This window comes from Lampetra fluviatilis, chromosome 1 (genome assembly GCF_964198595.1).
Source record: "Lampetra fluviatilis chromosome 1, kcLamFluv1.1, whole genome shotgun sequence".
Lineage (NCBI taxonomy): Eukaryota > Metazoa > Chordata > Hyperoartia > Petromyzontiformes > Petromyzontidae > Lampetra > Lampetra fluviatilis.
In genome coordinates this window covers 5622349-5635459 of record NC_136275.1, presented here as the reverse complement: position 1 = coordinate 5635459, position 13111 = coordinate 5622349, and the positions used below count along the sequence as shown (strand labels likewise).

Sequence of the window (13111 nt, the reverse complement as noted above, 5' to 3'; positions counted from 1 at the left end):
ACCATTGACGACATGGATAAAGACATGAAGTTATGACAAAAATCCATTAGCTAATTATCACAATGTATGACTCCTACAAAACAATTGTGGGATCTGTCGAGACTTTCCTGCATAAATATATAATATTATAGTATTAGTTATGAAGCGTTGCTAATCCAATCTCGCAAATTAAAGTTCCGGAATGTCGATTTCAATTAGTTACATTATTTAAAAATTAGGACCCACTTACAATCAATGTTTTATAAATACTGGTGTCTGTATTATATGTGTAATGCGAGCAAGGAAAGAGGGAGCGGAGTCTGGGTCACGTGAGGAGAAGGAGGAGTCAGGGTCACGTGAGAGAGAGGATTTAGGGGGAGAACCGGAAGGGATCTGGGAGTTGAGAAGGAGTGGAAACAGGAGGAGGCCACGCTGGGCAGTGGCGAGAGAGTGGCGCGATTGCCACGTGGTGGAAGGCCACGGCACCGTCGGCCAACGGTGTACGTGGGGCACAGCAGAGCTAGTGGGCTAGAGTTAGTGGAGTAGAGCTAGCGGAGGAGAGCTAGTGGAGTGCGGGAAGCTAGCCAGGCGTGAAGAGCTATCAGAGTGTGCGGGGCACACAGAGCAGCAGTGTGGCTGCAGACGGAGCAGCGCTGTGGCTGCAGACGGAGCAGCGGTGTGGCTGCGGAGCGGAGCAGCGGTGTGGCTGCAGGGTGCACGGTGGAGGAGGTGCGGGTCTGAGCGAGGACGCCGTAGGGGTGAGAGAGACAAGAACCCGAATAAAGGACAACGGAGACCTACACTGTTTGAAGAGTCCTTTATTACATATGCAATACTGTTCTGAATTCGTTACATAATAACTGATACACATTTGTACAAGGAAAAAGCTCACAACTTATGATTTCAGTATCATAATCTTTTTTTACATTAGAGAAATCTGATGAGATATGAAGCAATTTTTCACAGATGTCCAGTATGGATGGGTCAGATTTCGTGGTAATATATTGTATACTGTAGGTGCAGAACTTAGAATTCCTTTCCACTTGGAGGCAATGAAGGGGTTCTGTGTTCCATATATTGGGCATGGAGTGATGCAAAAATGTGTGGATTCAAATGGATTCTTACACTCGTGATACATGCATTGAAGTGTACGTGTGTATATTGAACTTCGTTTGCACCGTACGTAGCCATCCATGCGAATTGTAGGTGCAGGAAAATCGGAGGTGCAGGTACCGCAGACTTCACTGTAAGATCTCTTCTACACCTAAGTGCACAAGGAAATATGTTTGCTAAGTCATCGGTAACCAAGCTGGAACGCTCCTCCTTCCGATATTAGGAAGCCACTGGAGCTATGCACTTTTAAATCTAGATTGAAAACTCATTTCTTTAAAGCTGCTTTTTGTGTTTAGTTTGTTGTCCTTCCCCTGCACCTCCGATTAGTATGGTTAAAATTAGTACAGTTGGTTACATAAGGTGCAAAAGAAGTTCAACATACACATATGCAAGAGTCCACTATTTTTTATTCGCACAGTAACCCCATAAAAATGTAATAAAAACAATGTGGCTGACTATGAAATGGCAACTGATACTTTTCGTTACTCTTAACTTGAGTAGCCAATATTTATATCACAGAACCAAATTTGTATTGCCAAATGTACAATTAACACATTTACTGTACAGTATTTACAAATCAGACAGGGAAGAAAAATCATGTATATGTGTAGGACTGTTACTGACGCGACAACTTCTTTGTCTTTCTCGTCCCTTTTATTCCGCATATAGTTCACATCTCCAACAGCATAGTTCAATGTTCCTCTGTTCGCTCGCTCCGCTTCGCTGCTTCGCTCGCTCTCCCTCTCTCTCCACCCAGGTCCGATACTCTGCTGCTCGCTACGCTGTACTCGCTCCGTCCTTGTACTCTGTCCGTACTCTCTATATCCACTGCTACCGTATACTGTATTCTCTTTGTCCACTGCTACCTTATACTATACACTCTTATCCACTGCTACCTTATACTATACTCTCTTATACACTACTACCTTATACTATACACTCTTATCCACTGCTACCTTATACTATACTCTCTTTTGCTCCGTCTCTGTCCCAGGCACCGTCTCCAGCTCCGACTCCAACACTCCAAAAGACTCCCGTATCTCCATACGCTCATTCCTTTATCCCCGAACCAATCAACCCCAATTAATTATGTCATCCCCCGCTTGCTACTCGCCCCCAGGCCCCCAGCCTCACGTGATCCTGTTATTGTCGCCAACCTGGCGCCAGTCATCAGCCAATCACCCTCTTGACCAATCACCGGCCTGCGTCCTCAGTTACCCTTAACACCTGTGGCGTCTCTTAATCCTCACCCCTTAATTGGCGCAACAACAACTGTACGTCTTCAGTTGCCCCCACTGTACGCTGCACGCTTGCATCGCAACCAAACGCGTGGCGCGTGTCATTTCAAGTCCTACATATGTATGGATTCTAGAATGTTTTCGAACATCTTTTGTCCATGCAAGGATGAAGCTGCACAGCGTAATTACATCACAAGGCGCCTGATGAGTGATGCCGCATGATAACGTCTCCACCTATGGCTTGTCCATCATTGGCAGAAAGAAATGTCTAAAATTATCAATGTTGTATTGCCAATAAATGTAGACATTTGATATCATCTTTGTCTGTAAAATCATCTACTTATGGAATGGAGTTATGGAAATGCCCTCGCCAAATTTCGCAGAAAAACTGGTCAGAAATTCCCTTTGCACGTCCAAAAAAACCTAATGTGCATGTTTTATTTGACAATGGGTTATTTTAACCAACACTACCCCTTAAAGAGCTACAGCTTGCTACTTTAATCAGACAATGGATTGCAAATATCTCCAGCTGTAGTGAATGTTCTGCACGTACTGTATAACCAAATAAAGATACAGTTAATGTGTGTGGCTAAAGTCTGTTTTGTTAGTAAAAACATATACTAGTTGGAAGCCTTTGTTTACATAGTGTTTGGCCTACAACTTTATTGTGAGAGTAAACTTTAATATATTAAGGAAATGTCAGTTTATGGACTCACAAAAGGGAAGAACGACCGCGCATGTTTGGTTTGTAATATTAAAGTCGACATTAAAGTCTGGTGAAAGTTACTATTTTGAGAATATGATTTTATATTTTTATAGGAAATTCAAGCAATTTTCTGCTTTGAATAAAAATGTTTCATTAATAAAAAAAAGGATTCGGTAAACAGTATCCAAACAATTTAAAGGCTGTCAATTTAGAGTAGACTAGCAGGAAAACTACTCTTAAAAATGTAACAGCAGTGCGTACTGACTGTGGTGGTACCTACTATGATGACAGCAGTGCATACTGTGGTGGTTCCTGCTATGATGACAGCAGTGCATACTGTGGTGGCACCTGCTTTCACTGCAACAGTGCATACTGTATTGGTACTTGCTATGATTACAGCAGTGCATACTATGGTGGTACCTGCTATGATTACAGCAGTGCATACTGTGGTGGTACCTGCTTTCACTGCAACAGTGCATACTGTGGTGGTACCTGCTATGATTACAGCAGTGCATACCGACTGTGGTGGTACCTGCTATGATTACATCAGTGCATACTGACTGTGGTGGTACTTGCTATGATTAAAGCAGTGCATACCGACTGTGGTGGTGCCTGTTATCACTACAGGAGTTCATGCTGACCCTATAGCCGTATTTATCGACTCTATAGCACAAAGTACTCACCTGACAGAGTAGCGTGGTGAGGTCTAGTCCCGCGCAGAGCCTCCGGCCTCGCCTAGATTGTCCAGCCAGCCGAGGTGGCACCTTGGCAGTCTGGGGCTGGGCTGCTACCCCTGCCCCGCCCCCCCCCAGGCATGATGTCCCCGGCCACTCTGCAGTAATATCTACAGCGTATAGTGGTAGCATCTACCGACTGTATAGTAGTAATAACTGCATGCATCGTGGTGGGGGGGGGACATGAGACAGTGAAGAATTTACCTGAGTGTTTAGTGTATTTTTATATGATTTTTAACGTGACTCTCACTCCCACCGAAAGCGTGTGACTTGGCATGGGTCATCCTCCCCACCAAAGGCGCGTGAGTTGGCATGGTCGTTCATGCGTCATAAACAAATAAAAAACGCACAAAAATCGCAGTAAATCACTAATTAAACTAATTGACAGTTGACGGATGTGATAAAGGAATAGCGCTTGCTGACCACGGGGCTTACGGCGTGGTGCCTGGCTATTTTTTTTACGTCAACCCAACCGTTGGAGAGCCAAGCGTGCGACCACACACAAACCCACACACAAACCCACAATGTTTTACTCTTATATATAGAAGAAGAAGATAGACTAGCGGGAAGTACCCGGTGTTGCCCGGGTCTTAAAAATATTTAAAAACTACTCTTAAAAAATCTAACAGCTGTGCGTACTGACTTTGGTGGTACCTGCTATGATTACAGCAGTGCATGCTGTGGTGGTACCTGCTATGATTACAGCAGTGCATACTGTGGTGGTACCTGCTTTCACTGCAGCAATGCATACTGTGGTGGTACCTGCTATGATTACAGCAGTGCATACTGACTGTGGTGGTACCTGCTATGATTACAGCAGTGCATACCGACTTTGGTGGTACCTGATATCACTACAGTAGTACATGCTGACTCTATAGCCGTATTTATCAACTCTATAGCACAAAGTACTCACCTGACAGAGTGGCGTGGTGAGGCCTAGTCCCGTGCAGGGCCTACGGCCTCACCTAGATTGTCCAGCTGGCCGAGGTGGCACCTTGGCAGGCTGGGGCTTAGCTGCTACCCCTGACCACCCCCTCCCCCCACCCCGGCACGATGTCCCCGGCCGCTCTGTAGTAATATCTACGGCCTATAGTGGTAGCATCTACCGACTGTATAGTAGTGTAATGCGGGCGTAAACGGCCTCGCGGATATGACGTCACGGGGGGAGGGGTTAGGTCACGTGAGAGAGTGGGGTGAGGTCTTAAGGGAGAGATACCGAAAGAGACGGGAGAGAGTTGGGAATAGAGACAGAGAGAGGCCACGCAGGGCGGAGGTTGGAGAGTGGCGAGATCGCCACACACAGTAAGACTCGGCACCGTCGGCCAGCGGTGACCGAGCACGGAGGAACGGGGAGCAGCGGTGGAGCTGCAGTGAGAGCAGCCGGAGGACTGCACAAGGGGAACCTGCAGTGGAGCTGCATCGGAGCGAGAAAGGCTACAGGAGCGAAGGCAGCTGTCAAGCTGCCAAGCGGGGGAGGCTCTGAGCGAGGGCCGTGTGGGACAAGTGTAAAGAACCCAAATAAAGGACAACGGAGACAGACCCAGTGAACGAGTCCTTTATTACAGTAGTAATAACTGCACGCATCGGGGTGGGGGGGACATGAGACAGTGAAGAATTTACCTGAGCGTTTAGTGTATTTTTATAGGATTTTTAACACGAAATAAAATATCCCCCTCACTCCCACCGAAGGCGTGCGACTTGGCATGGGCCGTCCCCCCCACCAAAGGCGCGTGCGTTGGTATGGTCCTGCACTCGTCATAAATAAATAAGTAAAATATCACTGAATCGCTAATTTAACTAATTTTAACTTGACGGATGTGAAAAGTGAATAGTGCTTGCTCACCGCGGGGCTTACGGCGTGGTAACTGGCTATTTTTTTTTTACGTAAACCCCACCGTTGGAGAGCCAAGCGCGCGACCACTCACAAACTCTTCCACAAACAAACCCCGCCACAAACACACGCAACTTTTGACTTTTATAGGTTAGATTATCATCAGCCATATTCTTTCCACCGACGGTCACTTGACGAGACTGCCATCCCATATGATCCTACGATGCCACAACCCATATTGCTCTTGCACAAAACCTAATATCCACAGTGGTCTTTCCTTTGCTCATATTCACTATTTTGGCTGCCACACCATCACAAGACTTTCCCTGTAGCCAACTTCCCTTGTAGCCATGTATTATGTCCAAACCTATTTCCATTAACAGTCAAAATGTCTATAATTGTGTATTTGTTCCGTGAGTACTGCTTTCTGTCGGTTGGAGTAATGCCAAGCATTCTTCTCTCCATACTTTTTTGTGCAAAATTCAGCTTTTGTTAAATATCTTTGAGTGTTCACATTTGATGAAATGTGTGTAATAATAATTTTGGTGCACCAGTCTATGGGCCTTCTGGACCAATGTTTTCAAACGCATGTTTACTTTCATTATACATTTGGAAGTATCCATGTTCAACTTATGATCAGGAATAAATTCATCCCATTATCCCCGCAGTCAATATAATTACAACTCCGTGGGAAGCTATCAGTGATTGTCCCATGGATAGACTGGCCTCCTATATAAGAATGTGTAATTTCCACCACAAGCGGCCACCAACAGAGATGAGTTGAGCCACATTCTTTGTTGAGTTGGAAGAAATATAAACTTGTGGATTATCATTTTCTAGGTTTGTCTTATTGTTGGTTTGCTAGTCTTTTGACAATAAATGGTGGTAAACACATCTCTATAACATGCTCTGGGAGACAAGACAGCCAAAGCGAGTCGTCTTCTTTGAAAAAAAACTAGCATGGTGGGTATGTAATAATTATCAGCGCTCTGGGTTATTGACGGCTTTTAAACACTTGTGTCTCTAGCAAACAGACAAAGGTATTACACTGGTCGTTTGTGCCTCATAAGGTCATAATAACATAACTCTTCAAGATTAGCCTTTACATATTTTGGAGCTTGTTTTTACTACATTCATTGAAATTGTCTGGGCTAAATTGAACAACATATCAATAGATGTTGTCCAACCTTCATGATTAGTTTGTACTGATGACAGTCTTTTACATATTTGTGGTGGCTGATTTGAAAATGTCTCATTTTATCCAAGAACACATCAACTGAGCCATTATACTCTTTCATGAGAACCAATATTTGAATATTTAGTCAATTCCTTTATTGAGGTTTTTTATTGCATGTGGGAAGAAATGGAATGGCTGGAGTAAAATCTATGCATATTCATATAGATGTCACCAGACAATTTTATTGCTATCTATGGACCATCTCGTATCTTTTCAGTTGAGTGTCTAAAGCAAGTAATGACCCACAAACTCTTCTTCTGCTTCTAAAATGACGAATTATTTATATGAGTCACCCTAGACAGAGTGTCCTACAAGCCTAAACTTTGTTTAGGCTTGTAGGACATAACATCTGAGTTTCAAATTTTTAAGGTGTATTTTCTCCAGTCTGAGTGCAGAAATCGCTGTCTTTAAACGCATTCAAAAAGTTATATTGAAAATCTGACCACAGCTTTGAAATCAAGTCTTGCCAATTCAGAATATTGGCCTGACATTATTACAGAATACAGTCAGTTACTGAGCTATAAGGTTCCAAGCAGTGTTTACTGAAATCACCTTGCGGCTAAGTGCAGATTGCTGTGGAAACTCTTGAAAAACACCAGCCTCATCGGAAATTGCACAGCCCACCAATAATGTGTCTTAGTTGTGGCTTCGTCCTTGAGACACTGTTTATATAATGAGATGTGTACCTCTCGTCTAGCCACCCAAGCACAATTGAGAACTTGATGTTAGTGTATGGAAATGTGGTAACGTTAATGAATTTGCTCTGTCCATCGGACTGTAACACGGGCCAGCACTAACTCTAGTAAAGATATTCCAATATTAATTCATTTTAGGATCAATTGCATTTATATTAGAGAATTACCCTATGGAAAAAAGTCATCTGGTTTCAAAACCAAGATGTCCATTCTATTGAAACATAAATGTGTGTAGAAAATGAAAAAATTACAACCCCTTCACACACTGAACTTGAAACGACAAAAGCCACATTAGAAAATTATCCAAGGCAGTTCCTACACACAGCTATGAACTGCCAAGTACAGGCGTCCTTCGCATTATGCGCGACATGCCTTCCTGAAAAATATTGTGAAAGTCGAATTGCGCTGTTTGAAGCCTCTTGTCCAATAGACATGCATGTTATAAGGGGAGGCGCGGGACCGAATCATATTTAAGTATCATTTAATTATTTTATCCCTGGATTTACAAAATATGTATAAATGTACTACTTAATAACAATATTATTCACAGATACGATTCGCAGATAACCAAAATCGCGGATAGCAAGTTCGTGAATAACAAGAGAATACTGTATCGGCAAAGGGAACCAGATACCTTCACAGAAAAAAAAAATTGGATGTGACACTGGGAATGGTTCCCTGCCATGTTTTATTGCTCTACTGAAGTTCTAAGTGTCAATAACTGACACTACCATCACAACTGGCGAACTACATGAATAAAATTCCATAAAACCACTTGAATTGGCAATGGATAGCACATGTGGGATTAATATTACATACTGAGCACCTGGCTGAGAACTTGAAAACCGAACATTTATTGTCAATAAAGGTACTATCTGGTCAAAATTACCATTAATTATCCATTAAATCTTAAAGACATGTTTTATATTTGTCACCATGAAATTTGCCAGGAAGTACACGTTGCCAATTAAGAAACCAGATTACCAAAAATGAAACTGGTATTTTGTAAAAAAATAACCAATATTTGTCAGGGAGACAACTGTAATTATTTATTGGAAGCACTATTCTGAGCAACAAAGTATCAAATGTACAAAAAAGCAAAAAAAAAGTAAAATTACAAGAAAGTCACTATGACATTTTTACGACGATTGACAGCTGTGTTTCGCTTTATGATAAACACTGTACATTCTGTTAGTCCCATATTTCAGCTCATTGAATTAATCATTACAATGAATAGCAGATAACTTAATATATAGAGGACTGCAGAGCTTCAGATGGGAACTTTGGCACCAGTTCACTGCCTGGCTGCCTTTCTGATTCCTTGTGCCTCTTGAGTTGTTCAATGTCTTCCAGACAGAGTACAAACTGTGTGGCACGTTAAAAGTAGAAAACAGTACACCATTGCACTATAATTACGATTACAGACTATCAAAACTGACGTTCGCAAACGAACACCACTGTCTACTAACCCGGTTCCCTTATGAAACTAGAACGGCATCTGCCTGACATATAAATGTGTATATATACTGCACTGTACTATATACATAGACAGCAGGCGCATACACAAATAATAGTGAGCCACAACTCAGTTGCAACAAACTAGGTCACGTTTCATCGGTGTTGCCGTGTTGGTGTTATAGGAGGAGCGCTCCTTAAGTCTGCCCATTTTTATAGTAACTTCCTGATATTCTCAATATTCACCAGCTCTGCTGTCGTGTTTGGTTCAGTCTGCTGATTTAATGCTAGTCTCGTATTGGGAAAAGTGTGTAGTCCAACATTCTAGCAGTGTTTAGTCTGGTTTGTTGGGCTGTTAAAACGCAGGCTCGTTCCTGTTTCGGGAGGGACATTCCACTCAAGCAAATTTAGTCTTCGTAAACTGTTGGTGTCACAAGCATTAAAATATTGCATGCACTTGACTATGTTCTGGTCTGCTATGAAATTCCAGTTGACTTAAAAATGTCGGGATGTCTGTCTGGCATAAACGACAGGAATTTACTCGTGAGTTAAACGTTTTGGTGACGAGTCACTTAAGCCCTTCACATATTCTACAAATATTAAAGGAAACACTTGTACTAGATGCTCTACACAACCAAAAATGTATCAACCTAGTCCAAGGCGAATGCACCAAACAAGAAGTTGAACACAAATCTGCCGTGTGTTTATGCCTCAAGGGCACACCTCAAGGGCATTAAAACACCGTACTCACTGCTGTAGCATTTTTATCGTAATCCGCACTGAACTGCAAGACCATTAACGTCGTATTGGTATCCTGATCAAATAAGACAATGCTACGGTACTTTACAACAAATGCTCATGGTAGACTAGTGTTTAATAATCAAGTTTAAGCTCGGTCATCACAGCCATTGCCTTGATGCGAGCACACCTTACCATCATCACTCCGGGCTGTGGCACAACCAGCGCGTTCTCCCAACGCTGCTAATGTCAACAGCTCCAACCTTGCCAGCGATGATAACATTTCGTTCCTTTCAATGCGGTAGATTAGAAACAGCATTATGTTTACATAACGGTTAAATGGCATTTTGTGGAAATAATAGTGACATTGTAAAAACGAATTACGAGATATTGTGGCTGAGTGGCTAAGGAGTCAGAGAGCACTGAACCAGCATCACTGAGACCCTGGATCATAGTCCATGGGCCCAGACCAAAAAAAACACTTATTGGTACCACCTGAGGTGGCAAAGACTAGCAATGATTTTTGTCATCCTCCATGTGTGTGGGACATATTCTGATATGATAACCTTTGCGGACTGGCAGCTTAGTTGTAGTTACCATGAATTTTATACCCATACCCTATGATAGGCGTCCGGAATGATGAAATGAGCATTATTACTGAAAAACTACCTAGACCAAAGCCAGTTAAGTCACAAACTGGTCTTTATTGGTTTAAATGCACAATGAAAACACAGGATAATAATGAATACCATAGTGAGGTAAGGAACTACTTGAATATTATAAACATTGATATTCGCATATACTTAGTCAATGATACATGTAATCCCATATATATCGTTAGTGATGGGGATATGTGAAGAAGGTTACATTATTGTTGTTATCAAGCTTTGTGTGTACTTAGATGGTGTTAACAAGGGTAACCAAGGCCAGAATCACCACACTGTGCATCAATGTATACTACTACCACAGTAATACCATCAGAATCACCACCCTATGTCGCTCATCAAACTGCTCGTCTATCTCGTCATCTGACTCCCCGAGTTGAAAGTCAGGTTCTGGATCATCCTGCAGTTTTTGGTTACTGCAGGTCCGTAACATGCACATGTCTGTGCATTTGACAGGCACGTGCAACTTGGCATTTTGCATGAACGCACACACTTGCATGCTAGTAGTTCCAAGACCACATCTGGTGCGGGTGGGGAGCGCATCCAGTAAATGGCCAGCTTGCCATCATTGTCTGTCCATCCATACTCAGTAGGGCTTGGCACCACAGGGTTAGCCTACAGACAGCACTTCCAGATTGCTGCCTAATAGTTGGCTCGTTGAACATGCATGAAGAGACAGTCTCTACATGGTGGCAGCTGGCTGGACTCGACTTCTCCCCAGTTCTTGGTGCTACCAGCTCTTGGTGCAGAAGAGCTGGTAGCGCAGTTCGTTCACCTCACCAGTGCCGATATTAGCAACATACAGGCGACAGGTGAACTGCTCAATTTTCTGGAACAGCTCATCACTCACATTCCATGACTACCCCAGTCGACTAAAAGTCTCTTGGCAGGAAGTGTCCTTTCTCACCATCTTCAGGGCATTCAGCTTCCCTCGACCGGCGAATGCACTTACAGGGTCGCAGCCTGTGAAGGCGTGTAAGCCAATTAGGCTGTCACAGATGCTGTCTCCAAGATACCTTGCGGTTCTGTGTCCCATACTTCTGGTAGATGGGACAGGTGATGTCCTTCTGGAAGCCAAGACAAAGCACAATGACATCAGTGTCCTCAGCTGTGATGATAACTGCCTTTGAGCCCACATTTGCTGCATACAATGCATGCAGGAGCAGACGGGTGTCAGCTTCTTCATGCATGGAGTGCAGCTTTGCTACTTCCTCACACCACACTCATCTTCTGTCAACTTGTAGCAGGTTACCTCACAGGTCATGTACAACACCTTGCCATGCAGCATCTCTCTGTATCGTGGGAGTTTCCACTCTTCCACCAGAAACTTGATGAAACTGGTCTTGTTGGAGGGGCTGCACAGGAATTTTCTTCACTGCTGGACGTGGTGTCCCCCTGCAAGGTTCTTGTACTGGAGAATGGTGTCTGCACCCCGGTTCAGTCGTTCAGCATCTTTGATCCAAGTCTGTCGGTAGACATAAAAAACAACATCAATCCTCTCACTCTGTGCCCCCTCGTGGAGGACCTGGGTCAAGGCTGAATCTGCCACCTGTACAAAGGTTTTGCTGTTGCCATTCATTTTTTAGGACCAGGCTCATCCCATCAATGATGGAAGTAGATGGGGTTGTGATGTCTTCTGTAGGAGACACATTCTTTTCAAGCTCTCTGGCAAGTGCAGCCTTGTTTGTTTTTCGTAGGAACGCATCAGCATTTGCCAGTGCCCATGGCAGTGGACCCAGTGGGTGGGCAAGGACATCCTTCATATTCACCTTCCTGCTTTCAGCCACCAGGATCATGTGGCTGAACAGGTTTATATTTGCCTTCAGAACCACATCCCGTGCTTTCTTTCCACGTGCTGTTTTTGTGCTGATATTGGATAATGTCTTCAGACTTTAATCTTGATTTGAAGCTTTTGTGACTGCAGGAATCCATACTCTTTGGTTCTTTCGGTAAAGTCACGTAGGTAGAAAAAAAAAATTATCACGACGTTTCGATCGCAACACAAGCGGTCGTCCTCAGGCGGAAAAAAATAATCCAGCAGTGGAACTGCTGAACCAGCGAGAGAGCTGTTACAACAAGGTTATATATGTGGCGATGGGCAAGCAAGCGGGGTCTGAGCTAGAAAGGAATTCCATCCCCGGACGCAAGCACGTCAGTTATGTTCATGGGGGAGATTAGGGAGAGAGAGATTAGGGAGAGAGATTAGCATGAAATGAGCTTCCGTCGCCGCATAAGAGTATCATCCCCACATATGCGTACAACAGCAGTGTTAATGGGACATTGGCACTATGTTGATGGGAGAGATTAGGCAGGGAGATTAGGAGGATTAGTAAGTTAATGTCATGTCTATGTGTAACACAAGCTGCGGTGCTGCCAACTGCGCTGTGAGGCAAGCGTGTCCACGCAAGAGAATCACCGCAATGGTGGTCACGCCAATGAGACACAAAGCCCATCACACAGCCAGAACCATCGATACATCGAGGCTAAGGGAGCAGAGGTGGCCATGTCAGTGAGACCCAGCCCGTTAATGTAGAGGCACCTAACAGGGCAATGCAACTCAGAGATGACGACGCCTTGGCGGCGTTCCTCGCCATCCCGCCATCCGAGAGGTCCACCCTCACGTAGGCGTTTGACCAGATGCCCGCTGTTTTTGAGCCTCCGCTGAGCACCCGCCAGAAGTAAGATGCAAAGGGGATGGTGAGTTGGCTCTCGCCTATCGA

General features: G+C 43.9%; 1 long non-coding RNA gene across 1 annotated transcript in view; it reads left to right on the top strand.

Annotated features, from left to right (window-relative positions):
- Positions 1–418: 418 nt before the first annotated feature.
- Positions 419–13111, top strand: part of LOC144933015 (uncharacterized) — a 30520-nt gene continuing 17827 nt past the window's right edge. Inside the window, exons 1-2 of the long non-coding RNA XR_013636968.1 lie at positions 419–737; positions 1762–1849. This is a non-coding gene — a long non-coding RNA (uncharacterized LOC144933015). The remainder of the gene's footprint in view (positions 738–1761; positions 1850–13111) is intronic.